At 40.3% G+C, this 27,573-nt stretch overlaps 1 pseudogene; it reads right to left on the reverse strand.

The window, feature by feature from the left end:
• Positions 1 to 1,738: 1,738 nt before the first annotated feature.
• LOC126582819 (phenolic glucoside malonyltransferase 1-like) lies at positions 1,739 to 22,482 on the reverse strand (annotated as a pseudogene).
• Between the last annotated feature and the right edge of the window lie 5,091 nt (positions 22,483 to 27,573).

A 27,573-nucleotide genomic window follows, 5' to 3' on the forward strand; every position in this document is an offset into this window, starting at 1 on the left:
TACAAGTGAAAAGAAATATTACTAGACTGTATTACTAAGTGACAAATTTCTAACAATCTTAAGACGCGCCACTAACTTTGTATCATAGAACTTTAAATCATAAGCCTTTAGTGCGCCCAAGAAATTATATAAAAACATGGGTGGGCATTTGGAATTGAAACCGAAACACGAACCAAATAAATTGGACCACATCGAACGGTTCGGTTTTGTGGTTTTGAAACCGACCATAGTGTAGGGAAACGGTTTGATTTCGGTTTTGGTTGTTGAAAACTACACCGAAACTGAAACCACATCTCAAACATATGTCATGTTTTTATTGGTACATTTAGTATGGACTCAACCACACTAGAATTTAATCCCCTTTCATTCCTATTCGACAGAATACCAAATTATCAGTCATCAGTCTCTCTCACTCTCTCAAAACACATATGAGGCCTCATCTGATCTAACACCCAAAACCTAGCATACAAAATGCTTATATATCAATACATCAGCTTCCCGCAAAAACTAGAAAGTTGATTAGTTTATTAAGAGAGAGAGAGAGACTCAACAATCACTTTCACTTTTCTCTCTGAAAATCTCTGTGAACTTTGAAATCCCAGAAAGACTCAACAATCACTTTCACTTTTCTCTCTGAAAACCTCTGTGAACTTTGATATCCCTCGCATTGAAGTTTTGTTTTTTTGCGTTTTGGGGGGGGGGGGGGGGGGGTGTTTTATAATCTTGAAAAAAAAGTTGTTTTTCGTATAATCTTACTGCAGTTTGCTACAAGTTTGCTGCACGTTTGAAACTTTATTTCACGTTTAAAAAATTAGATCGTCTTATTCCTAAATATGTGTAAATTTTAAATTGTACATCTTTTCTAAAAAACCGAACCAAAACCATTTGAAACTACATCAAACTGAACCAAACGGTTTAGTTTCATTTTGACTTTGGCGTCGAAATCACACCGAACCGAAATGCGAAAAATTTCAATTTCGATTTTGGTTTCACTGAAAACTGCACTGAACCGAACTGTGCTACTCCTAATAGAAATCATGCTCACTTAAATCTCTATGTATGCAAGACTCACTAATGCTATGAATGAACTGATAGGATTTCTTGAATGAGATGTACAAGGTTGTGACTTACAGAAGCGAATGAAAGGTTGTGACTATGCTGGATGAGTTGTAGGCTTCATAAAAAGAAATGAAAGTGACGACTTTACGTCTTTTCCTAAAGAAAGATAGAATTGCATATCTTCAAATTAAAAAGCAAGCATTGTATCTTTCACTTTTAATCGAACAGTCACTGTTGTTCATAAAGAAATTCTATACCGCCCATATACTCTGTAGCTTTTAATCATTCGATCTTAATTTTTTGCTGTATTAGTAAACAAAAAATTTTAACAGTTAAAATACCTAGAGTATTCTACAATCCGAAATCCCATAAAGAAAATCCCCAAATTACACACCATTTCCATTAAAATTAAACTTTTCAACAATAGTGAACCTGAATGGGGCACACATTATAAAACAACGTAACAACTATGATTTTAGAAATGGTGGAGGAAGGGCAGGCTGGGTGTTTCTGGGTGTAATGGTCCTCACCCCTACAGGAGAGGGTAGGTGCCTCGCATGCGATTATTGATGAAGAGTTAATCTCACCTAATCTTCTCTATTGTACTTAATTGAAAAAAACAATAGAAAAAAATAAAAACGAGGATTTTAGAAATCAGCATAGTGCCAATAACATAGCTTCAGATGTTTGCAAGACCTTTAGCAAGCAGACTCGAAAACGCTTCCATGTGATGTTTTTTCAAAACCAACCCAACCTCAACGCCTCCACCACCATACTTGGATTCTGAGAGAGATATTGCTCCAGTCTTTTCTATGGAAATGACCTCCACCTTCTTTGGTCTTCCCCAACCAAAGTCAGTCCCATAAATTTCAAAGCGAGGCGATCCAGCAATAGAGAGTAAACTCTCATGATCTATACTCGTTGAGTACATTAAAGGAAGCAAATTCTCTAATCCACCCAAAACTCCGTCCGTGTCCAAACGTTTTATAGCTTCACTAATTGCATTTATTGCCACAATCAGACCATCTTCTCCTAAAACCGCTTTTGTTTCCGCAACTGCTCAGCTGCATGATAAGCAGTTGCCGAAATAAGTGGTGGGTATAGAAGGGTCTAAACGCGACCTACATTCCACAGTAAAGCCCATCAGAACTGCAGCTTTATGATCACTTTGTATTTCTTTTGCCTTGATTAAGCAAATCCATACATACGCACATATGACACAAAACGTAGACAAATATTGAACCGATTGATGACCATGTTGTTGTCTCTTCTCCTTCACTGATTGCCTTAGTGCTTCTATTTTTTCCCGAGTGAATACAAACGTTCCTCGAATTGTGTCTTCTGCTGGAGATTTAAAATGGTCGACGAACATCAAGCTTCTATTGAAGGGCCGGTCTGAATCCATGTTTAGCAATTGGTTCAAGAAAATTGGTTCGAGCCCGGCGGTGTCTTGGACGACGCTTCTGTCGTATACTGGTTTGAGCTGGTCAGGTAACAAATTGGAATTTTCGTGTTTGCATATGTGAGCCCATAATTTTACAAACATGGTTGAAGTCAAGCCGTCTAGGATTGCATGGTGCATATATGTTCCAATACAAAAGCCACGGTTAGGAAATATGGTGACTTGGAATGCCACGGCGGCGGCTCGTTCGTGAGACACGGCAAGCTGGGGTGTAAGAGGGTGGTATTCTTCGGCTTTGATGTTGAAGTTGTTACTTGAAACTGTTGGCGTCAGGGCCGGCCCAGGCCCAGTGCAGGAGGGGCAACCGTCCAGGGCCCAAAAAAATTAGGGGCACCAAAATTATTAGGGTGGTATATTTACATATGTTTTTATAAGAGTATAAATTTATAAAATTTGATTCAAAGACACATAAATTTAACTAGAAGTGGTGGTTTGTCATTTGAAAATAATAAGGAGGTCTTGGGTTCAAAACACCATGTGTGCTTATTTACTTTCTTTTTTTTACAAATTTTTTTTTATAAGAGTATAAATTTAGAAAATTTGGTTAAAGGATCAAAAAGTTTAATTAGAAACAATGATTTTTGTTGTTTAAAATTAACAAGTGGTCCTAAGTTCGAAATGCTATATTCATGTTTATTCTTTTCAATTTTTACAAATTTTTGTTTGGTTGGTAATTTATTTTTAGTTACTATCTAGTAGCTATGTGGGTTGTTATTTTTAAATATTCGTTTTAATTCAAGTCTAATCTTCAACAAAGAATAATACGTAGACCAAATTTGCAAATTATATGACGTGTCATCAAAATGTTTAATTTAGTACCCATTCATTAATAATACATATTAATTAAAGATTCGAAAACATCATTATTTTTTAGTCCAGTATTGACAAGTTTAGTAAATAAGAAAAAAACACCTCACAATTTATTCAAAAACACATTCAAAGTTCAAATGGAAAACAAAACTCATCATTTATCTACTTGTAAGCCCGCAGTTTTTTTGTTTCCCTCTCTCAATACAAAATAAATTAGTCTTTCTGTGTTTCTAAATTATTGAGTTTGAAGTGTTTTTCTAAGTATAATTTTTTCGATGTCTTATGTGTGAAAATAAATAATTTTCTTACATGAAATTAGGACATTTTTTTTTACGTCGCCCCGGGCCTCAAAAATCTCTGGACTGGCCCTGGTTGGCGTGAGTCAATGCTATATTTCAGGGATTATAGATGTATTGTTTGAGTATGTAATCATGTGATTGATATCCTATATAATTGGGGTTCTAGTTTCCTAATTTATAGGACCTCTTTTACAACTATATATATATTCCTCCGAGAGAGAAGAATAAAAATATCATTTAAACCCTATACTTTTATTTTGGCATCAGAGCAGGTTTCGGCCTGTCTCTTCCCAAACCCTAAAACAAGTCAAACCCCAAGCCGTGCATTTTGGAAAGATTGCATAAGAAAAAAACAAATCCTAGTGTTCTTAAAATTTGAACCCAGAAACCAAACAAAACCCTCATAGCTTTGTAATCATCAAAGCTACATCAAAATTTAATCTTGCCAAATTACAATCAACCTGGTGCGATGGCAGAAAATAGAAAGAGTAGAGAGTTGGTTACCACCCAACCCATGTCCAGTTCGATGGAGTTCACCAACATTAGCGGCGTACCGTTTGGATTTCAGTTGAGCGACACGAACTTCGAAGACTGGTCGAAGATGATAAAGGTTCTTGCTTCCAAACTTGGCAAGCATGGCTACCTCACTGAAAAAATTCCAATGGTCGACAAAGATAGCATGGTTGTTGTCGCAGTAAGTTGGCCTAAAGCAGAGCCTGGCGTAGCTGTGTTGCAGCAAGTCAGTTTGGGCCCAAGGGTAGCATGGCTTCAGATCATGACTTGGAGCGCAACAAGGATGCAGCAGCTAGGGATAAGGACATCGGTCCAATGTTGTCCCTGATTAAACAAATTTCAATTATTGACGATTATGAAGATTCATGTAAAATGGGTACTGCTTTAATGGCATCCACCACGCACGACTCTGGTTGGATAATAGACTCTGGGGCTATTGACCATATAACCTACGATGCATCCTTGTTTCACCACATGACCTCCCCGTCCAAGGAGAATGTCATCACAGCTAACGGTGATGTTGCACCTGTGACGGGAGCGGGTTATGTTTCTTTTACTCCATCTCTATCTTTGCATAACACACTACTTGTTCCATCATTATCAAATCATTTACTTTCAGTTGGTCAGGTCACCGAACAATTAGAATGCGTTGTGCAAATGTTTCCCACTTTTTGCCTTCTTCAGGATATCCAAACAGGGGTGATTATTGGGCGTGGTACTAAGATGAAGGGGTTATATTATGGGGATGATGTGATCGCAAGCAGAGTAAATCAAGTCTGCAGTGGTCATAACAATAAGATCGAGACAATTTGGTTATGGCATCGTCGACTAGGGCATGCTTCTTTTGGTTATTTGAAAAAATTGCTTCCATCTTTATTTAGCGGCGTTTCAGACTCTGATTTTCAGTGTAATGATTGCATTCTTGCAAAAAGTCATCGTGCTTCTTATCATTTGAGTTTCAGTAAAAGAACGGTACCGTTTAAGTTAGTTCACTCCAATGTGTGGGGTCCTTCCCCAATAGCTACCAAACATGGAACTCATTGGTTCGTTACTTTCGTGGATGATTGTACGAGAATGACATGGCTTTATACAATGAAACATAAAAGTGATGTGGGTCCAATTTTTCAACAGTTATACTGGATGATAAGAAACCAATATTCTCTTTCGCTTAAGGTTCTCATGTCTGATAATGGTGGAGAATACCTTAATTCTGAACTTTCTCAGTTTTTTCAAGAACACGGCATCCTTCATGAAACTACTTGTCCTCAAACTCCACAACAAAATGGTGTGGCTGAGTGTAAGAATCGTCATATATTGGAAACCACTCGTGCCCTTCTCATTGGCGCTCACGCACCCTACTTTTATTAGGCAGATGCCGTTACCTATTCAGTTTATCTCATGAACCGAATGTACTCCCGAGTTCTTAATTTTCGCACCCCGATAGAAGCCTTTACGGACTATGTTACTTTACCGTCCTTACTTCAGTTATCACCATGCATATTTGAATGTGTGATTTATGTGCATCTTCACAAAAACCAACGTAGTAAATTGGATCCGTGTGCCGTTCGTTGTGTATTTTTGGGATTTAATGCCCAACAAAAGGGATACCGATGCTATCACCCACCGACTCGACATCTATATGTCACTATGGATACCACATTTTCTGAGAATGAAAATTTTTTCACTGATCAAAGTTGGTTTGATGTTATCCCTAATTGGCAAGACAATGGAAGCGAACCGAATTTAGGTACAAAAAATGATATGGAATTTGGGGACTTACGAGATGCAGCGACAAATGAGCAGCAGCCCACTGATGCCGAGCTAACCAAGCTTAAGATAAACGAGCCAAATGAAATTGTTGCTGGGGAAAATAGGCCACGGCAACAATAGCCCACTGTTGAGCCACCGCAACAGCAAGCCACTGACAAGCAACAACCCACTGTTGGACCACGGTTACAGCAGGCAATTGATAAGCAGCAGCCCATTGATTGTAGTGGTAAGTCACAGGAAGAGCAGCCTAGTGACAAATCATGGCAGGAGCAACCCATTGATGAGACTGGTGGGCCTAAAACAATCACATTAGATAATAACCATCATCCTCCACTTGCACACCCATGTCCCTAAGGATATCCTTGAGGTACGTTCATCTCAATCTAATGAGACTTATAACTTGGCTACATATGTGTTACTCCCTAGAGAAAATCGTGGGAAACCACCTGACAGGTTTTCTCCGAATGGAAAAGTAAGATATGCAATTGCACAATACATGTCTACTCATCGACTATCACCCAAGTACCAAGCCTTGGTGAATAAAATGGACGCAATTAAGATACCAACAAAAGTGGAAGAGGCATTGCAAGACCCTCGATGGATAAAAGCCATAGAGGTAGAAATGGAAGCTTTGTAAAAGAATGGAACATGGAATGTGGTGTCAGTACCACAAGGGAAGAGACCAGTAGGATGTAAATGGGTGTTCACCATCAAACACAAAGTAGATGGAACCATAGACAGATACAAGGCAAGATTGGTAGCTAAAGGGTACACACAGACGTTAGGGGTTGATTATCAAGAAACTTTTTCTCTTGTTGCAAAAATGAATACAATTCATGTTCTGTTGTCCTTGGCCGCTAACTTTGATTGGCCTTTGAAACAGTTTGATGTGAAAAATGCTTTCTTGCATGGAGACTTGGAAGAAGAAGTGTACATGGATTTTCCACCTGGGTACGAAGTGCCAAATGGAGCTAGCAAAGTGTGTAGACTTTGGAAGGCTCTATATGGACTTAAACAATTACTTAGGGCGTGGTTTGGAAGATTCACTGATGCAATGAAGAAATATGGCTACCAACAAGGGAATGCAGATCATACCTTGTTTATCAAACGCAAGGGGAGTAAGGTCACCTTGTTAATAATCTACGTGGATGATATGGTGGTTACAAGTGATGATACAGAGGAGATGAAAGAATTACAAGAGTATCTCTCTTCAGAGTTTGAGATGAAAGATCTAGGTGGTTTGAAGTACTTCTTGGGAATTGAAGTTGCCTGTTCCCGTGATGGTTGTTTGTACCATACTTGACTAATCCCGAAACTACTGAGCACCGGTCAACGTTATACCGTCAAGGACCCAGAAGAGTTTCCCTTCAACCAGAAGGCCAATCACAATGCGACACGTGTCAACATCAGAAGCCAATCACAGCGCGACACGTGTCAACATCAGAAGCCAATCATAACACGACACGTGTCATTATTAAAACAAAACTAGAAACTCTCTTCTATAAATAGGGATCATTCTCCCATAATAATCTCTAATGTCATTTTGTACTAAACTATTCACTAGAACTCACTAAACCAGAGCTTGAACCTATGTATTTGTGTAAACCCTTCACAATTAATGAGAACTCCTCTACTCCGTGGACGTAGCCAATCTGGGTGAACCACGTACATCCTGTGTTTGCTTCTCTGTCTCTATTCATTTACGTACTTATCCTCACTAGTGACCGAAGCAACCAAGCGAAGGTCACAAAACCTGACACTTTCTGTTGTACCAAAGTCCTCGCTGATTTTGTGCATTAACATTTGGCGCCGTCTGTGGGAAACGACACTTATTCCCACTCTCTTCAGCTTTGTCAAGCTGGTTTCCATCGCTCGTACACTCTCTTTTGGCCAAGCATCTCTCTCCGATATGGGGAGCGAAAGAAGCCACAGCACACAGAATGACACCCCCGCTGGACCTAGTATGAAGCAACGAAAGCAGGAAGGAAATAGAGTTACTCTTCAAGCTAAAGTCGATGAGCTAGAGGTTCAGAACAACAAGATAGCGATGAAGAATGAAGTCCTCCAGGAACAATATGAAAAACTTTTCGAGATGCTTCACGAGGCTAGGCAGGCTCAAACACATAAGCTCGTCGCCCCTGTTGAGGTCAACAATCAACTGAATGCCCCCCAACACGGAGGGTCGCCGATATCCGACACAGACATCCCTGATAGGGATCGAGCTACACATCAATGTGATAATCAACATGAGACTTCTCTCAACCCAGCTGCTTCAACCCGAAGCAGGAGAAGTAGAGGAAAACACCTCCTCACAGAGGGTGTGGAAGGATCAAAAGCTGTCTATCGCGATTGTCGAGACTTCCTAAAGCAACGTCGAGAGAATCCCATCCACATAAGCTCGAAGATCAATGACCCAAGGGTTTCTGAAAGACTCGGTCCTCTTCCACGACCCAGGCCAGCCGCCAATCTAGAGAATGGGCAACAAGTCCCAGAAGAATATGAAGGTACTGGGGACTCGAAAACATTCCGACATACTCACTCTAGAAGTCAGTATGGCGAGTCCAGAGAAAGATCACGCTATCTTGATCAAACTTTCCTACTTCCAAGAGGCGATGGGGACTTAAAGAAGAAAACTTCGGTGGTGCACGACTCCGCTCAGGACCCCCTTGTCCTGCAGCTCCTTGAGGAAGTAAACAAGCTGAAGGCTGAACGTCAAGCCGAGATACCTGACTGGAACCAACCCAGGCCTGGCCCTCTCACAAGAAGGATCCTCAACACTCCCCTCCAAGCGAAGACAAAGCAGAAGCTTGACTTACAACTCTATACTGGAAAGGAAGACCCGATTGAACACCTTAACCTCTTTGAGTCCACCATGGTATACCGGGGACACACCGATGAAGAACGGTGCCTTCTCTTCCCCTCCACCCTCTCTGCGGAGCTTTAAACTGGTATTGCCGTCTTCCACCTGAGACAGTAGACTCATTTGAAGAGTTAAGAAAGCTGTTTGTCTCTCAACACATCTTCCAGACCGATCGCTTGCATTCCGCAGATGACTTGTACACTATTCGCCAGAAGCCGGACGAGTCATTACGAAAGTACGCTGGCCGCTTCAGCCATGAGTATTCTCGCTGCGCTGAGGCAGATGACAAGACCGCCCTCAAGGCTTTCACTGCAGGCTTACGTGACTGTTTCTTCAAGTACATGATCAATGCCAACACTTGGAAGACTTACTCTGAGGTGATGACACAAGCTTACAACCATGCCTCCGCCGAGGCAAGGACATATCAAGGGAAACCCCCTACAGTCACCCCTTATCAGCAAGTAGGGAGTGGAGGCCAGATCCAACCGAATGAAAAGACATCAACCTTCCAAATGGCAGCAGCACACCCCCTGCCTCATTTAATGCTTCGCCAAGTCAGCAGACATATCAATCTCAGGGCAAAAGGAAAGACTTCCATCCTCACCAATCTCATTTTAATAAAAAGAATAAAGGGCACTATCGCGATAACTCAGGATATCGTCACAATAATGCCCGCCCCCAGGCAGTCAACGCAGTGGGCCAATCACGTGTCAAGACAGGCCCTACCCCGAGGTATGAGACATACACCTCTTTGAATGCTACATGTGCTGCCATCTACCCCAGTATAACTCACCTGATACCAAAGCCAAAGCCAAGACAGCCAGATTACAAGTCCACGAAGAACACGGGCATGTTTTGCTGCTACCACGAGTATAATGGCCATGATAGTGAGAAATGCATTATCCTCCGTGACCATATTGAAGCTTTGGCACGTGAAGGAAAAATTGATCAGTTCCTCCTTCACCCTCCAAGGGATAACCGTAACCAACGCCAGGTGAATGTGATATATTCCATAAGCGGCGGCACACCCATGTCTGAATCTTCTAATATGGCCATGAAAAGCAGTGAACGAACTTTGAGACCTGGCCATCAAGTGTTTCACGTGGAAGACATCAGAGGAGGCAAGTATCAAAAGCCTAACTGGGATCCAATATGTTTCTAACCTGAGGAAGAAAGAGGTATCATCTACCCTCACAATGACCCGCTGATCGTGAAAGCTCACATAGCAAATTTTGATGTGAAACGAATCCTGATAGACATATGTGTTTCAGTCAATATCATGTTTGCTGAAGCTTTCAAGGCACTTAATGTAGCTGAACACTTGCTCGATCGCTCGATTTCTCCTCTGATAAGCTTCTCTGGCGATATCGTGCAACCTTTAGGGAGTATACACTTACCCTTCACCATTGGTACATGCCCCTACACAGCTACTATTACCACTAACTTCCTAGTGGTCAACTGCCCGATGACATACAATGTCATCTTTGGGCGCACAGGCATCAATGATCTCAAGGCCATGGTATCCACACATATGTTGTTGATGAAGTTTCCAACCCCTTTCGGCAATGGGTACATCAGGGGAGATCAACTTAGTGCTCGATTATGTTACAACACTTCAGTCAAACAACAACACCTGACTGTCCCTAAGGAGACTCTCTTTATACATAACCAAGTCGTAAAGACCAGTCCAGATGAATCCAACTCGGGTCTTCAGGATGGCAACAGTCAACCCGACGACCCTCGAGATGACTCCTTCACCCAGCAAGCACAACCCGCTGAAAAGTTAGAGAATGTCTCTATCTCTAAAGACCATCCAGACTGCATGGTGAAGATTGGCACCACTTTGTCACCACCCCTTCGGTTGTCGCTGATCTCCTTTTTGCAAGAGAACGCCGAGGTCTTCGCTTGGTCATATAAAGATATGCCGGGCATCTCTCCCGATATCATCTGTCACCATTTGAGTATTGATCCCAAGACCAAACCAGTAAAACAGAAGCGAAGATCTTATGATGTTGAGCGATACGAGGCGATGAAAGCAGAAGTTGAAAAACTCAAGGACATAGGCTTCGTCCGTGAAGTCAATTACCCAACATGGGTAGCAAATGTTGTCTTTGTTAAGAAAAATCCGACCAAGGAAAGTCTCCTGCTTCAAAAGGTCTTGTGGAGAATGTGTGTCGACTACACCAACCTAAACAAAGGATGCCCGAAGGATAGTTTCCCTCTTCCTCTCATTGATAGACTTATAGACTCTACAGCAGGGTGTGAGCTCTTGAGCTTCATGGACGCTTATTCGGGATACAACCAAATCCTCATGAACCCCTCAGACCAAGAACACACAGCCTTCACTACTGACAGGGGACTATATTGCTACAAAGTCATGCCCTTCGGTCTAAAGAATGCAGGAGCAACTTATCAGAGACTGGTCAATTCAATGTTCGTCGAACAGATTGGGAAGAGCATGGAAGTTTACGTTGATGATATGTTAGTTAAGAGCAAACATGCTGACCAACACATCACCAACCTATCTGAAACTTTCACCATTCTAAAGAGGTATCGAATGAGGTTGAACCCCAACAAATGTGCCTTCGGCGTGGGCTATGGCAAATTCTTAGGTTTCATGATTAGCCAACGAGGCATTGAAGCTAACCCTGAAAAGATCAAAGCAATCCTCGACATGAAATAGCCAATAACTTCAAAAGACATCCAAAGCCTTACTGGCAAGGTGGCAGCCTTAACCAGATTCATCTCTAAGGCCACAGACAGATGTGCTCCTTTCTTCAAAGCACTCAAGGGAAATAAGAAGTACATTACATGGACGGAGGAATGTGCCAAGGCATTCAGGAACCTCAAAGAGTACATGAGTAAAGCCCCTTTGCTCTCCAAACCAGAAGTTGGTGACACTCTCATTATCTATCTATCGGTTTCGGCTTCAGCAGTTAGTTCTGTTCTTATTCGAAAAGACAGTGGGGTCGAAAGGCCCGTCTACTACGCTAGCAAGGCCCTACAAGATGCGGAGACACGATACTCCAACATTGAGAAATTAGCTTTAGCATTGGTCATGTTTGCTCGAAAACTTCGCCCTTATTTCCAAGCACACGCCATCATCGTGCTTACCAATCACCCTCTTCGACAGATACTCCAGAGTCCTGACACGTCTGGGCGAATGATCAAATGGGCGATAGCATTGGGTGAGTTTGACATCTCTTACCAACCAAAACCAGCCGAAAAAGGTCACGCTGTAGCAAATTTCATAGCCGACTTCACATATCCTGTTGACATTGCTTCTACACCTGAAGCAGTAGCTTCATTACCATCGGAAGCTCAGAAGATAGAATCAACAACCCCAGCATGGAGTCTGTATGTTGATGGCTCATCCAACCAACAGGGCTGCGGAGCAGGATTAGTCATCACTACCCCCGACAAAGTGGCGATGGAATACGCTATTCGTTTCAAATTCAAGGCATCGAACAATGAGACCGAATACGAAGCCCTTCTAGCAGGCTTACGTTTGGCCAAGCACCTCGGGGTTAAACGAATTGATATCTTCAGTGACTCCCAATTAGTGGTCAACCAAGTCACGAACAACTTTGATGCTAAGGATAGCTCCATGGCAGCATATCTTGCGCAAACGCGACTTTTGCTCAAGCACTTCCACTACCAGATCACCCAAGTTCCTCGAGCGGTAAATAGTCATGCAGACGCTTTGGCTCGCCTCGCCTCGGCAGTGGAAGACAAGATTGGGAGAAAAATTCATGTTGAATTGTTGGCAGAACCAAGCACCATGGTCGCGGAGGTGTGCAATTTACAACAATAAGATAGTTGGATCACCCAAATTTATAAATTCCTTGCTCATGGCACCCTCCCAATTGACAAAGTCCAAGCTAAGCAGATTCGATACAAGTCTGCCCGCTACCTGATCATTAATGACCAACTCTACAAGCGCGGTTTCACCCTGCCATACCTAAGATGCCTTACACCTGCGGAGGCGGAAATTGTCCTTCGGGAAATACATGAAGGAGTCTGCGGAGATCATGCTGGGTCTCGATCCCTAGCACACAAGACTTTTCGCCAAAGATACTATTGGCCAACACTCCACTAAGATGCCATCAGAATATCTCGTTCATGTGATAAGTGTCAACGCTACGCAACTATCCCTCACTCCCTTCCCTAGCCGCTCACTCCTATGATCAGCCCTTGGCCCTTCGCCCAATGGGGACTTGATTTGATCGGCCCAATGCCTGCAGGGAAAGGTAAGGTCCGCTATGCAATCGTTGCAGTTGACTACTTCACAAAGTGGGCTGAAGTAGAACCCTTGGCAACCATTACTGAGGGAAAAATAGAAGACTTCGTATGGAAGAACATCCTCTGCAGATTCGGCATTCCCAATGCGATAGTCACGGACAATGGGCGGCAGTTCGACAACAAGAAGTTCAAGATGTTCCACTCTAAGTTCAACATCAACTTATGTTTTGCCTCTCCAGCCCATCCCCAGTCTAACGGACAAGTCGAGGCCGTTAACAAAATAATCAAGCGCACTCTGAAAACTAGCTTGGACAAAGCTAAAGGTTGCTGGCCAGAATTCGTACCCCAAGTCCTTTGGTCATACCGCACTTCATATCGGACTTCCACAGGAGAAACTCCATTCTCACTTGCTTTTGGTACAGAAGCAGTTGTCCCAGTTGAGCTTGAGCAAGCAACATACCGAATCCAGAACTACATACAGAGTGAGAACGACAAGCAACTCACCCTCAACCTGGATCTAGTCGAGGAACACAGAAATCAGGCTCACCTGATGAATATCGCCTACAAGCAGCGCATCTCCAACTACTACGACTCAAGGGTCAAACCTCGCTCTTTCAAAGTGGGAGACTGGGTACTGAAGAAAAGATTACTCTGTGATAGAGTCCCGAGTGAAGGAACACTCAGTCCTAACTGGGACGGACCGTTCGAGGTCGTCGGCATCAGCCGCCCTGGCTCCTACAAGCTCAGAAACTCCGACGGCAAGACCCTTGGCCATCCATGGAATGCTGACCACTTGAAGTACTATTACAAATAGACTCACATTGTACAAGTGTTAAGCTACAGCCGTTCGGCATCCTATGTAACAAAGACCATTTGGTATGAATTCAATAAAGAGGTGATTTAGCCAACTCGGCCATAAACTCTTTTCCATTCTGAGCAATGAAACACTCAAGTGTTGAAGCTTCAACGCAAATGTTTCCAATACAAAACAAAATCTAAGTATGTGTCAACAAGACTATACAAAGGATCTACATCATACATTCCAACACATTCATACATAAACATCATACATTCCAACACATTCATACATAAACATCATACATTCCAATACATTCATACATAAACATCATACATTCCAACACATTCATGCATAAACATCATACATTCCAACACATCCATACATAAGCCAACTGTGCTTCGAAAGGGTTCAACACACTTTGTGTCATTCGACATTTGCCACAATGTGCCTCGACACCTTGCCCTTATTCTCACCAACTAGGTGATGAAGGAACTCACCTTCGTACCACCAACTAGGTGATGAAATGTACAACTCGTACTCTAATATTATTTGGAAACTTGCCACCCTTATCACCAATCAGGTGAAGAAGGAACTCATCTTCATGCCACCAACCAGGTGATGAAATGTACAACGCGTACTTTCCTTCATGCCACCAACCAGGTGATGAAATGTACAACGCGTACTTTCCTTCATGCCACCAACCAGGTGATGAAATGTACAACGTGTACTCTCCTTCATGTCACCAACCAGGTGATGAAATGTGATGAAAGGTGATTAAGGAATTCACATTCGTACCACCAACCAAGTGATGAAAGCAACCTACCATTCATTCCATTAACCAGAAGACGAGTGGTACAACTTATACATGTGAACTCCTAGCATTCACAAATAATCAAAAACCATCAAGCTTTACAACTCAACTAGGGGAGCACTTATGCCTAACAAGAGCTATAGTCACCAACAAAGTCTTATTGCAAGCCAACAATGGCTTCAATGCATGGTATACGAAGATCAAGCTCTTCAGCCCTCTTGCATCTGCTTCAGACATTTCTCCTCTGTAACAATGCAAACACTACAACTCATAGAAAGCTTCAAACGCTCTTGATCAAGACTGTTCGAAGCAAATTCAATTTATATGGTTCATCCAAACCTTCGACTACTACAAGATGTGGCTTGCATCACAATCTCTCGCTTAACAGTATGGAAGCAAAATTTGTATACGTTGTCTCTCCCACATTTTCAAATTTCTAGTTTTCCGAAAAAAAAAAAAAAAAAAAAAAAAAAGGGTAGGGGAACACAGCAGCTTCATCAATGGGATTCAACTCCCAATCTCAAAAGCTTCGCACTATGTTCATCAAGATAGTACGAAGCACAATCCATTTATGGTGCCCACAAAAGCTTCATCAATGGAGGACAAATATCAATCTCAAAAGCTTCGCACTATGTTCATCAAGATAGTGCGAAGCACAATCAATTTATGGTGCCAACAAAAGCTTCATCAATGGAGGACAAATATCAATCTCAAAAGCTTCGCACTATGTTCATCAAGATAGTGCGAAGCACAATCAATTTATGGTGCCAACAAAAACTTCATCAATGGAGGACAAGTATCAATCTCAAAAGCTTCACACTATGTTCATCAAGATAGTGCGAAGCACAATCAATTTATGGTGCCAACAAAAGCTTCACCTATAAAGCTTCAACACTAAAGCTTCACCTATAAAGCTTCAACCCCAAAGCTTCACCTATAAAGCTTCAACACAAAGCTTCACCTATAAAGTTTCAACCCCAAAGCTTCACCTATAAAGCTTCAACACAAAGCTTCACCTATAAAGCTTCAACACAAAAGCTTCACCTATAAAGCTTCAAACACAAAGCTTCACCTATCAAGCTTCAACCCCAAAGTTTCACCTATAAAGCTTCAACACAAAGCTTCACCTATAAAGCTTCAACACCAAAGCTTCACCTATAAAGCTTCAAACACAAAGCTTCACCTATCAAGCTTCAACCCCAAAGCTTCACCTATAAAGCTTCAAACACAAAGCTTCACCTATAAAGCTTCAACACCAAAGCTTCACCTATCAAGCTTCAACCCCAATGCTTCACCTACAATACAAAATTTCAACACCAAAACATATAAAAGGTTCGCACACTCTTCATCAAGATAGTGCGAAACTAATTCAAGTTTTGTATCCTAAAAATAGCTTCAACTAGTCACGTTATATACCCAAGCAAAAATCTATAGTCAATAAACCTTACCTATTAAACTATTTCCCAAACACAAAACCTTGTGACAAATAAACAAATTTTGTTCACAAAACCAAGATTCCCTTGAACCTGTACAAAAACATGGGTCAACACAAACATTTGTTTTGTTCTACACCCACAACATCCCTGTCATAACCAAACAAGCAATTATGTATATGTTTCCAAACATATTATAATAAATCAAACAACAAGCCAAAATCCCAAGTTTAACTACAAAACCAACCCAAGCAACCTCTTTCCCTTTTTTCCTCTTCCGCCTCCTTTCATCTATCAAATTTCTGCAACCTTTGCTCTTCTCCAGTGGAGCTGAATTTTGGACACCCTATAGTTCTTGAGCAGATGAACAACTTTCAAGAAGGAATCGTTTCTGTTTGAGCGACGGAAATTAAAGTGTTGAGGCTCCAAACACGACAGTCGGATTCCCGCAAATTTAAAGACTGCTGTGATGTTTCGAAGATCTGGAAATATTTAACCGTTAGTTCATTCTGAATTTTTGATATGTCATGAAAGAGATGATAAGGAACAACTTTGATGAAGAAAGTATGTTGATCTGAACAAGAGAAAATGGAGTTTCGAAGCTCACAACAAGTCTGACAGGTTGACAGAAAATTGATGAACAGTTACTCATCATACCTGAATTTCTGGATTTGTACTGCTCCGATGGATCTCAAATTTGGATATGTTGTAGCTGACAAGGTGAGGAACAACTTAGTTGAAGAAAGTATGTTGATTTGAACAAGAGAAAATGGAGTTTCGAAGCTCACAACAAGTCTGACAGGTTGACAGAAAAATGATGAACAGTCACTCATCATACCTGAATTTCTGGATTTGTACTGCTCCGATGGATCTCAAATTTGGATATGTTGTAGCTGACAAGGTGAGGAACAACTTAGATGAAGAAAGTATGCTGATCTGAACAAGAAAAAATGGAGTTTAGAAGCTCACAACAAGTCTGACGGGTTAACAGAAAATTGATGAACAGTTACTCATCATACCTGAATTTCTGAAGTTGTACTACTCCGATGGATCTTAAATTTGGATATGTTGTAGTTCACAAGATAAGGAACAACTTTCATGAAGACGACTTTGCGATCTGAGCTATAGAGAATGGTGTTATCTTGCTTCCACTCAGGCTGATTAGTGGAAACGAAAAGCAATTCCACCAAAGAAAAGATGAAAAAGAGAGAAAAGCTACTAATTGCACTTGATCTTGTCTAATCAATAGCATGCAGCATCAAACACACAAAAGTTGGAAATATTTTTAGATAAGGCATATATGAAGGTGTGACATCAAAACACGGCTTCGTTACTTTGACAAATTAGTAGCAAGCAAGACACCTCATTCGGCAACTCTCCTTGCCTGAAGACTTGGGGGACTCCCACCATATGCTACTGCACCTTGATACTCGGCAGTCTCACAACCACTCAGTGACTTGGATTTTTCAAGTCTCCAACCGAGAAGTTTTCCTCACTCGGGAAATTAAGGGAACACTACCTCAAACTACACGCTTCACTCACAAAGCTTCAACAATACAGGTTTCAACAAAAGAAAAAATTCAAAGAACTTTCTGAAGAAGGCTTTGGTGTATTTAACACAATATGTTGAAATGAAGCAAAGCTTATTTATTAATATTTTCGATAAGCCACAAATATGTACATATACATGAGTCAAAATAAACAAACAAAAGGGAGCCTTCACAAAGGTTGCTAAGGGGAAGTCTCAGCAGTCGGTAGAGCCCCAGAAAGAGAAAGCACCGGAGGGTGGTTATCCGGAGCCTCAGTACTTGACAAAACCCCAGAAGGAGGAGGCATTGGAGGTTCATCATTTGAAGCTTCATTACCAGGTACAGCCCCAGAGGACGAAGGCAATAAATGCCTTTGGAACAAACCCACAAACCGCTGATGATCAAGTAAAACCTTACCATCAGATTCCTTCATCTGGTCAAGCTTCCTCTTCATGTTTGTAGCATAGTCATGGGCGAGCCGGTGCAACTGTTTATTCTCATGCTTGAGCCCTCTAATCTCCTGTTTAAGACTCATCACTTCAGCAGCCAATGATTCAACTTGGCGGGTTCTAGCAAATAGGCGTTGGGCCATATTAGACACAGAACCTGCACACTGAACACTAAGAGCCAGAGAGTCCTTAACAGCCAACTTATCAGACCGTTTGGAAAGTAGTCTGTTATCTTTGGGAGTGAGAAGGTTCCTGGCCACCACTGCAGCGGTCATATCATTCTTCATCACAAAATCCCCAACGGTAAGAGGACCAGTAGGGGATATGAAGGATGGGTGCCATATGTTGTCTGGAGAAGGCGTGGCTGTCTCTTATCCAAGGTTCAAGTCAAAACGACGGTCGGAGGGTCCAGACATTTTCAAATGTGTTGAAGAGGGAAGAGGTCATACAAATCAAGATCTTAGAAGTGCAAGAAGGGAGCTTCTACTGGTAGAGATTCAAGTGTGCTGTGGAACTTAATGCCAGCCTCTATAAAAATTTGCACTCGACGGAGCTTCAGAAATCGAAGAGGCGTTTTCTTTCTCAAAAGCTGGGCTGCTCAGAGACCACGAGGGCCGATCTCAGAAATCGAAAAAGCACCTGCTTTTTCAGCCTCGTCAGCACCTGTCACATGCACACTCAGCTTTGCGGAAATTACGGGCAATCTGTCGAAGATTTTTGGTGAAGTAGAAAGCACGTGAATCTTACTGTTCAATCACCGCTCTCCATATGCACCATCAACTCCTCGGGTACCACATATAACTTTGTCAAAGATCTCTGACAAAGTTTAGGCACGAGAATTTCAAAGTTTTAGCTACCCTATTATTACCCACAAGGGTAAAGGAACAGCACCACTGCTTGACAACTGGAAAGTCCCTATGTGTGTCGACCTCCGTGTTTTGCGGCAAGACAGGTTGGCAAGAACGTCCAACCTTTACTCACATTTGAGAAAAGACTCCCAACATAATTACTTTCTCAAAAACCGAAGTAGCACCGCTTTCCGAATCTCGAGAGTCAGATCCTCGACGGGATTGCTTGTTCGAAAACCAAAGAGGCACAACTCTCAGAACTTCGAGAGCCAGATTTCCTTAGATAAAGCTTGTCTGTAATCTTCACACGTAACATCAGCTTTCCAGATACCACATACCACTTTTTTAAAGTGCTCTGACAAAATTAAAACACGTGAAGCTGGCAGCTCCCACTACATTGCTGTGACCAAGAAGGGTAAAGGAATAGCATTACTACTTGTTATTGGGAAATCCCTATATACATCGACCTCCATCCTCAACGGACAGGCAAACCTGCAAAAATGCTCAACCCTTTCTCGCATTCGAGAAGGCACCATCAACATAACCTCTCGAAATACTCAGCTTTATTTCCCCCCGATAATACCTCAGCAAATAAGCCACACCAAGAACAAGAGTATCTCATATCATCAGGGTTGAAAACAAGAGTATCCCATATCATGCTTTCTCCCTGTCTTTGTCTTTGTCCTTGTCCACACCTGCAAGACAAGGAGAAAGAGAGCAGTCAGTTGGAACCTGAAATCAAACCTCCAATCTGGAACTGACTGCCTGGAACCTTTGCATGGTTGCTTACTTAGCATTGCTCTCGAGTACTCATCCTCAACTGCTGTCAAGGTCACGAATTCCACCGGCAAATACCTCATGACAGTTGATCAGATATTGGCTCTTTACACTGAAGCTGCCAAGCGTGGATGAGTCACTATGAAGGAATGTTCTGAAGGACCATTTAAATGCAAATGTTGCACACCACTTCTGCCATGCAAAAGATTGAAGCAGAAGGTTCAACGGTGAGCTGAAACAGATCACTACAGCACGACACCTTTCCATACCACATTCATTATTCCGTCAACAGCAAAAGTATCCCATATCATCAAGGTCGAACGTACTCTAGATTTGATGGACTTGTTTTGACCCTCAAATTCTTGAGTCGGCCTTATACTCTGAAGGGAACCAGAAAACCCTCCAGCACAGTTCAAGAATAAGCCTGTGGAAAGTTACTTCTTCAAAAGCAAAAGTATCTCATATCATCTCTTATCCATTTGCTTCTCCTTATCCTGGCAGTTGAATGAGAGACAAGGAGAATGAGAACAATCAACCGGAAGCCGAAGTCAAACCTCTGATCCTGGGTTGCTTGCTTGGAAGTTTGACTGCTTACCTTGTCTGTCACCTCTTTCGGCAGATCTCCTAGCTCGACGACTTGGGGGACTCCTACTATAGGGTTTGTATCGCACTTGACCAAGCCCGAAACTACAAGTAAGCTTCAAGTGAAATTGATACATTACCTTGTGCATCTTCATCGGTTAAAGATACCACCCCTGGATGGAGGAAGCGTACTTCCAGAGAAGATGCCACATCTACCTATGAGAAAGATAAGGCAAGTGAAGACGATACCACACCTCGGTACTTAGAAGTTTCGTGATTACTCAGCGGCTTGGATCTTGCAAGTCCCCAACCGAGGAGCTTTCCTCACTCGGGAACTTAGGGGAGCACTGTTTGTACCATACTTGACTAATCCCGAAACTACTGAGCACCGGTCAACGTTATACCGTCAAGGACCCAGAAGAGTTTCCCTTCAACCAGAAGGCCAATCACAATGCGACACGTGTCGACATCAGAAGCCAATCACAGCGCGACACGTGTCAACATCAGAAGTCAATCACAACACGACACATGTCAATATTAGAACAAAACTAGAAACTCTCTTCTATAAATAGGGATCATTCTCCCACAATAATCTCTAATGTCATTTTGTACTAAACTATTCACTAGAACTCACTAAACCAGAGCTTGAACCTATGTATTTGTGTAAACCCTTCACAATTAATGAGAACTCCTCTACTCCGTGGACGTAGCCAATCTGGGTGAACCACGTACATCCTGTGTTTGCTTCTCTGTCTCTATTCATTTACGTACTTATCCTCACTAGTGACCGAAGCAACCAAGCGAAGGTCACAAAACCTGACACTTTCTGTTGTACCAAAGTCCTCGCTGATTTTGTGCATCAACAATGGTATTTACTTATCTCAACGGAAATATGTTCTAGATCTTTTGTCTGAAATAAGAATGTTGGCATGTAAACCGGCAGAAACACCTATAGTTCAAAATCATCATTTGGCAATATACCCGGACCAGGTCCCAGCAAATAGAGAAAGATACCAAAGGCTAGTAGGAAGGTTGATTTACTTGTCTCTCACGAGACCAGATATTGCATATGTTGTTAGTGTAGTAAGTCAATTTATGCACTCTCCTAGTGAGGATCACATGGCTGCAGTAATGCAAATATTGAGTTATTTGAAAGGTGCACCTAGAAAGGGATTGATTTTCAAGAAACATGGGCATTTGGAGGTCAAAGGGTACACTGATGCTGATTGGGCTGGGAATATTACTGATAGATGCTCTACATCAGGGTACTTTACATTTGTTGGAGGAAATCTTGTGACTTGGAGGAGCAAGAAACATAATGTGGTTGCTAGGTCAACAGCAGATGTCGAATACCGTGGTATGGCACATGGGATTTGTAAGTTATTATGGCTGAGGATTCTTCTTACAAAGATAGGATTCAAGCCACATGGACCTATGTTGTTGTATTGTGATAATCAAGCGGCTAGGGAGATAGCTAATAATCCCATTCAACATGACCATACCAAACATGTGGAGGTGGATAGGCATTTTATCAAGGAAAAGCTATATGTCAAGTTGGTTGACATTCCATATGTGAGGTCAGACGAGCAGTTAGCTGATGTGTTAACCCATGCAGTGGCATCAAAGGTGTTTCAAGACTCACTCGTCTCTACGCACCTTGAGGGGGAATGTTGGCATGAGTCAATGCTATATTTCAGGGATTATAGATGTATTGTTTGAGTATGTAATCATGTGATTGATATCCTATATAATTGGGGTTCTAGTTTCCTGATTTATAGGACCTCTTGTACAACTATATATATTCCTCCGAAAGAGAAGAATAAAGATATCATTTAAACCCTATACTTTTATCTGAAACTAGATGGCAGAAATCAGCGTCGGACTCAGCTATCGTGAGCGAAACGGTGTCGCCTTGGACGTAACTAAGAATAGGTTTAGGGGTGTTTTGCGGCCATATGACGTTTCCGGCTAGAGGTAGAAAGTGTCGGAGGGCGATAGAGAGTGAGGCTCTGAGTTTTGGGATTAGTACTGAATCAGAGAAGTAAGTGTTGGAAGAATTATGGTTGGTTTCATAGAAGAAAAGGCGTTGGACGGGTGAAAATGTTAGCCAGAGCAAGTCAAAGAAGGTTAGAGGAAGGGACTCGGGTGGTGGTTGTGGTGTGGCTGAGTCAGCTAGTGAGCGTGGTTGTGGAGCAACCTTGCAAACCTTAACAACTTTCACAGAGTTTGGGTGTGCCATCGGAGAAGAGTTTAGGGTGTGCAAACCTCGTCAACTTGTGATCAGTTTTTAGGGTGGTGACTTGTGTCGTTTTAACTGAAATGATAAGATGTAGCTGATAAGAGTTTTAGAGGCTGTCGAGGAAATAAATAAAAGATATAGAAACTGTGCCGCAACCACAAGTTTCTTGAGATAAGAAGGATACATCGCTCTGCGATCATCTTTTGTTAGAAGCTAGTATCACATGCACATCGCCTAGTGTAGCCATATATGTCGATGTGACAGTGATATTACATGCATGTTCCTTTTGTGTCGATCTATTTATGTTGTTTATTTATTGGTGTTGTTTCTAATGTGGTAAATGTTTTCGTTATGAGTTCACTGTTCTTTATGGAGGAGGATCTTCCCTCCTAATTTCTCTCTAATCTCCTTTTTTTCTCTCCTACTTGAATAATTATGATTAACTAACTAAGTTATGTCAATATTTTATATTAATTTTTTTTATAAAGATAATAAAATAAAAAATCAAATGTCAGATAATGAATGACATGGAATGTGATTGTGAATAGAAGAAAACAGAATCCTATTCCATTCTTCGTGGCAGCTTACCAAAGAGATGCCAAACCATGCACGCAACTTTTTTCAAACGAAACTACTAGGAATATCCGCGTGAGTAGAAATGTTTATGAGAATAAAATCCCAAAAATTAGGCCATATTCAAACTAACGTTTCATAAAGAAGATGCTTGTGTAGTAGGCAATGTTCAAATCCAATTTTTTGATTTAAAAAATAAATAAAATACCTGATATGTAAACGCATTAATGCTAAAATGGTGAGGTGTACAAAAGTCAAACGAGTTTAATCATAAAATAAAATTAAAAGATAGTGTTATTCACACATTCATTTTACCTCTTACACAACCTAATTAGTTTTTTGTTTTTGTCAAAATTAATTTTTTGTTATTGATTTTTTTCAATTCATTCAATTTAACGACCGCAATTTAAGAGATTGTGTGAAAAGTAAAAATTGGTGTGTAAAGCACATTACTCTTAAAAAATCATGAAGTTTCAGTAAAAAAATATTTATGGCAAGGTTGATATCTTAAGAGCATCTCCAACCCTACTAGCTAAATTTTTGCTTTTAGCTGGCCAATTGCCTAAAAGTTATTGTACTTATTTGGAATTGCTTTTAAAAAACTGAAAACGCTTTAGATGAACTTTTATTTGTTATTATATAATTCCTCTATCAGTATGAGTGTAGTTAAAGATGTTGTGGTGTAATTCCACCTTATGGTTAGTGAAGTAAAAAATAATCTCTTTCTTATTTACCTTTAGCTGATGAAATTAGAATTGTTGTTTCTTTATCGATTCTTCTAGTGCTATGAGACCTGATGGCTTTTCTGGTTCTTCCTATTAGTCATGTTGGGATATTGTTGGTTTGGATGTTATTACTTTTATACAAGACTTTTTTAAGTGTGGCTGATTATATCCGAATGCTAATTGCAACTTTACAGTTACTCAAATACTTTGGCAAGGACGGAAATGTCAAAGCCGTCAACGTCACCGGCCCAAATGGCACGCCCTTGATCGGTAACAAGAAGGAGAGGCTTGGTTACTTTGGTGGCCGTAGCGGCAGTTCTTTCTTATTAAAGTGTTTTTAATTAATTAATTAAATTATTTAACACGATTTTCTTTAACAAAGAATGTCCATTTTTTATTTTTTTTAATTTATCTACGTGTCAAATATTATGGGGCTCACAACGTTCGCATGAGCAGATAAAGGAGAAACTAACCGAAATTAAGAAATTTGTAATTCATTGATACGAAGTCATTAGTCATTATATGCAATTGAAAAAACTGGAAGATGCTGTATGAATTTGAAATTGGACTAAATTTACTTTATCTTGACATCAAATTTAAGTATTGCTCATTATAGATGTAAGGAATTATTATTGTCACTTCATAACTCAAATTGTGCACTCCTCATAAGACAATAACAATTCTTTAAAAATAAGGCAAATTTAAGAATTTGTCAACCAATTTTTTTGAAGTGCAATTATCTTCTTAATTACGCTACACAACATATGAGAAAATTAATATTTTTTTTCGAACAAACGATATTATGTACACTAAGGAAATGGGGTGGGCTAGCAATAATGTGATTCAAACTCGCTTTTGAATATTAATATATTAAGAAAAATAGTATTGCCTACAACTTCAACTTTCTTCATAGTATCACACCAATCTAACATACGTGTTGATTCTAATAAGTATCTCACATTTATCACATTATTTAATACGTATTGTTTATATGTTATGCGTAAAGCCTTAAATGACCCCGCTCATGAAGTGAGGGCTTAGAGTGCGAATCTCACATCGACAAATTAAGCGACAATTCATGTGTTTAAAAAGTTTGGGCTAATTTTCATATTTCCAATTGGTTCACGTATTCTAATTTTAATTAAATTTCATCAAATAGTTGTTGTTTATGAAATTCTTATATCTAGTGGTTGAGGAATAACTAGCTAGCTCAACTTTGTTTCTAATGGTATCCTAAAAATAATTTAGTGTTTACCCTGAGAGGAATTTTGGTTTGATCCCTTCAACACAAACCGGCCCATACCCGTATCGCACCAGAAAAGAAATTGATCATATGATCTAGTGAATTTTACCGTAGAAATTGATAACTTCGGCTTCTTGTTTTTTCGTTTTTCCTGTGCATGGAGATTCATATGTCTATAGACTATTCCGGTTTGGTGTTGTCATGTGATCAAAGCCATTTGGCAACAGCCCATTGAAAATAAGACCTTCCAAACGAGTCGGTTAATCCACTCAAGCCTGGAGCTAATCCTAACTGTTTGGAGCAGTATTTGGCACCATCTACATGGCATGATCTTCATCTTGAATTGAGTCAACCATGACATTCAATGAGGAACTTGATTAAGAATTTTCAACGCTCAAGAGGCAACCAAGGGGAAGACATCAAGAATGGATGCTCTCAGACAGTTAGTATAAAGGGACTTTTTAGGTCATTGTTAGAGGTCCCCGACCAAACACAAAACTCATTTTTTATTTTATGTACACCTTGCATGCTTTTATCTTTATTTCTCGTTCTAGATACACTTTTCACTTTATATTCGTAGTGTAACTCGTTTTTTCTCTAATTTATAAAGTAATTTTAATTTTCTCTCAAACTTATTACATTGCAAATTCACTTTCTTGATTTTATTTTATTGCAATAGGAGTATTGTAATTTAGTTACTTATTAGTTCGATCCATTCGACCAGTTTGTTTGGGTTGATGTGATTCGCCTTTCCATACATCTCATCTCATCTCACCACATCAATCACTAATTAAATTCATACCACTCCACTTTCACAAATAACACTTATTCAAAGTCCTTGCACCCAAGGTGCAGAGAACGCTTGATCGAGACACGTTTCTTCCTCGGTCCTCAATAGCATTGAAAGAAGTCTAATCAAGCGCAACTAAAATCACCAACTTCTCTTCTCTTTTATTCCCTTGGCCTTAGGCTACAAGTTGGCATGCCAGCAACATAAACTAGAAAGACCAAGAGATCCCGAAATTATCCGTTGTGAGGCCGAGACGGATTTTGAGACCAACAATAACCCAAACTTATACGTCTTGCGACCTCCTGTCACAATGTCATGCCATCACACCACCTGATAATGAGTTCTCATATTTCTAGTATTCGCAATAGAATTAAAAAATAAATAAATAAATCGATTAATAATTCAAAATTAATATATATTAGTTTATCCATGGTGTTAAATAAGAATTTCCGTTTTCAATGAGACTAAAAGCTATTCTCTCACGTTTGTAACAATGTAGACTCTATTACAGTTGATATAGCCCAAAAAATGTCACTCATATATTTAGGATCAGTTGTCTGCGATCTAGGCCCACTGGCGGAGCCACACCAAGGCTACGGTGGGCTTTAATCCAGGAAGAATTATAAACAAACAAAAAAATGCAGGAAGAATTATTTTTTAATGAAACTAGCTCAGTGAGTATTTAGCACAACTAAAAATATAAAGTTATCATGGAAATTGTGATGTCATTTTGTTCAAGATTATTTTGCTTTAATTCAGTAGGCTTTATATTATTTTCAATCAATTTTCTTTGTTACTTCTGCTTTTATTGTTTGGTTTTGTGCTAGTTGTGTGGTTGTAATTGAGATAGTCCATGTATCAAGTTTCTATCTTCTTGTGTTTACATCATAATATATGTGAAATTTGATGATTTATTGTAATTTTTGCAATTTGCAATTGCAAAACTATTGAGTTCATGCTAAGTAAATTTTAAATTATACAAATACAAAAGTTAGACTTAAACTTTTGCTTACAATACGTATTTGGCAAAAAAATATCATTTAATTTTAGGGTAATTTTTTTAGCTAGTCCACCCATAAAAAAATTTATGGCTCCACCCTTGTCTAGGCCAGAGACATGTGATGGTCGGCGATGGCTCGTTTCTGGGGTTTTATAATAGGAAAACTAACGAACAGTTTAAAAAAACTTTCGTTTTAATGAAAAATGACAAATAAAGGTGTAGTGAATAGTAACAGGGAAAGGTAAAAATGTAATTTTTCGTTAAAAGTGAACAGTACTGAGAGTGTTTCGTTAAAACTCCATTTTTTAATTGGGTTAACTTTTTTTTTTTAAGAATTGAATAAGTCCAGATTAATAAACATACTGACAAATTTGGGTTCTTAGCATTGGCCTTAAAAAAATTAAAATGGTTTAATATCAAGAAAAAAGAGTGAGCTTCACTGCAAATAGTGGTAGAATATACTTAATAACTTATCAATATTTCTTCTAGATTAACATTCAAAACGTTCAAGAGACATGCTGGTTGGGAAAAAAAAAATTGGAACGAGTAACATATTGCGGGTAGATTCAGAAGGTTGAGCGTGATGACTCAAGAGGTGGCAGAAGGGTTGTGTCTGGAATCCAGGGACCATTTATTGGGGCCAACGCCCTTCATAGTCAGTTTATGAACATATAGCTCTGTACGTACTGTGCCCGATCTTGAGATGCCCGCCAGTACTGCTTGTTTTAGACGAAAACCCTAACAGTCTTTCTGTCCTGTC

The sequence above is a fragment of the Malus sylvestris genome, chromosome 9 (assembly GCF_916048215.2).
Source record: "Malus sylvestris chromosome 9, drMalSylv7.2, whole genome shotgun sequence".
Taxonomy (NCBI): domain Eukaryota; kingdom Viridiplantae; phylum Streptophyta; class Magnoliopsida; order Rosales; family Rosaceae; genus Malus; species Malus sylvestris.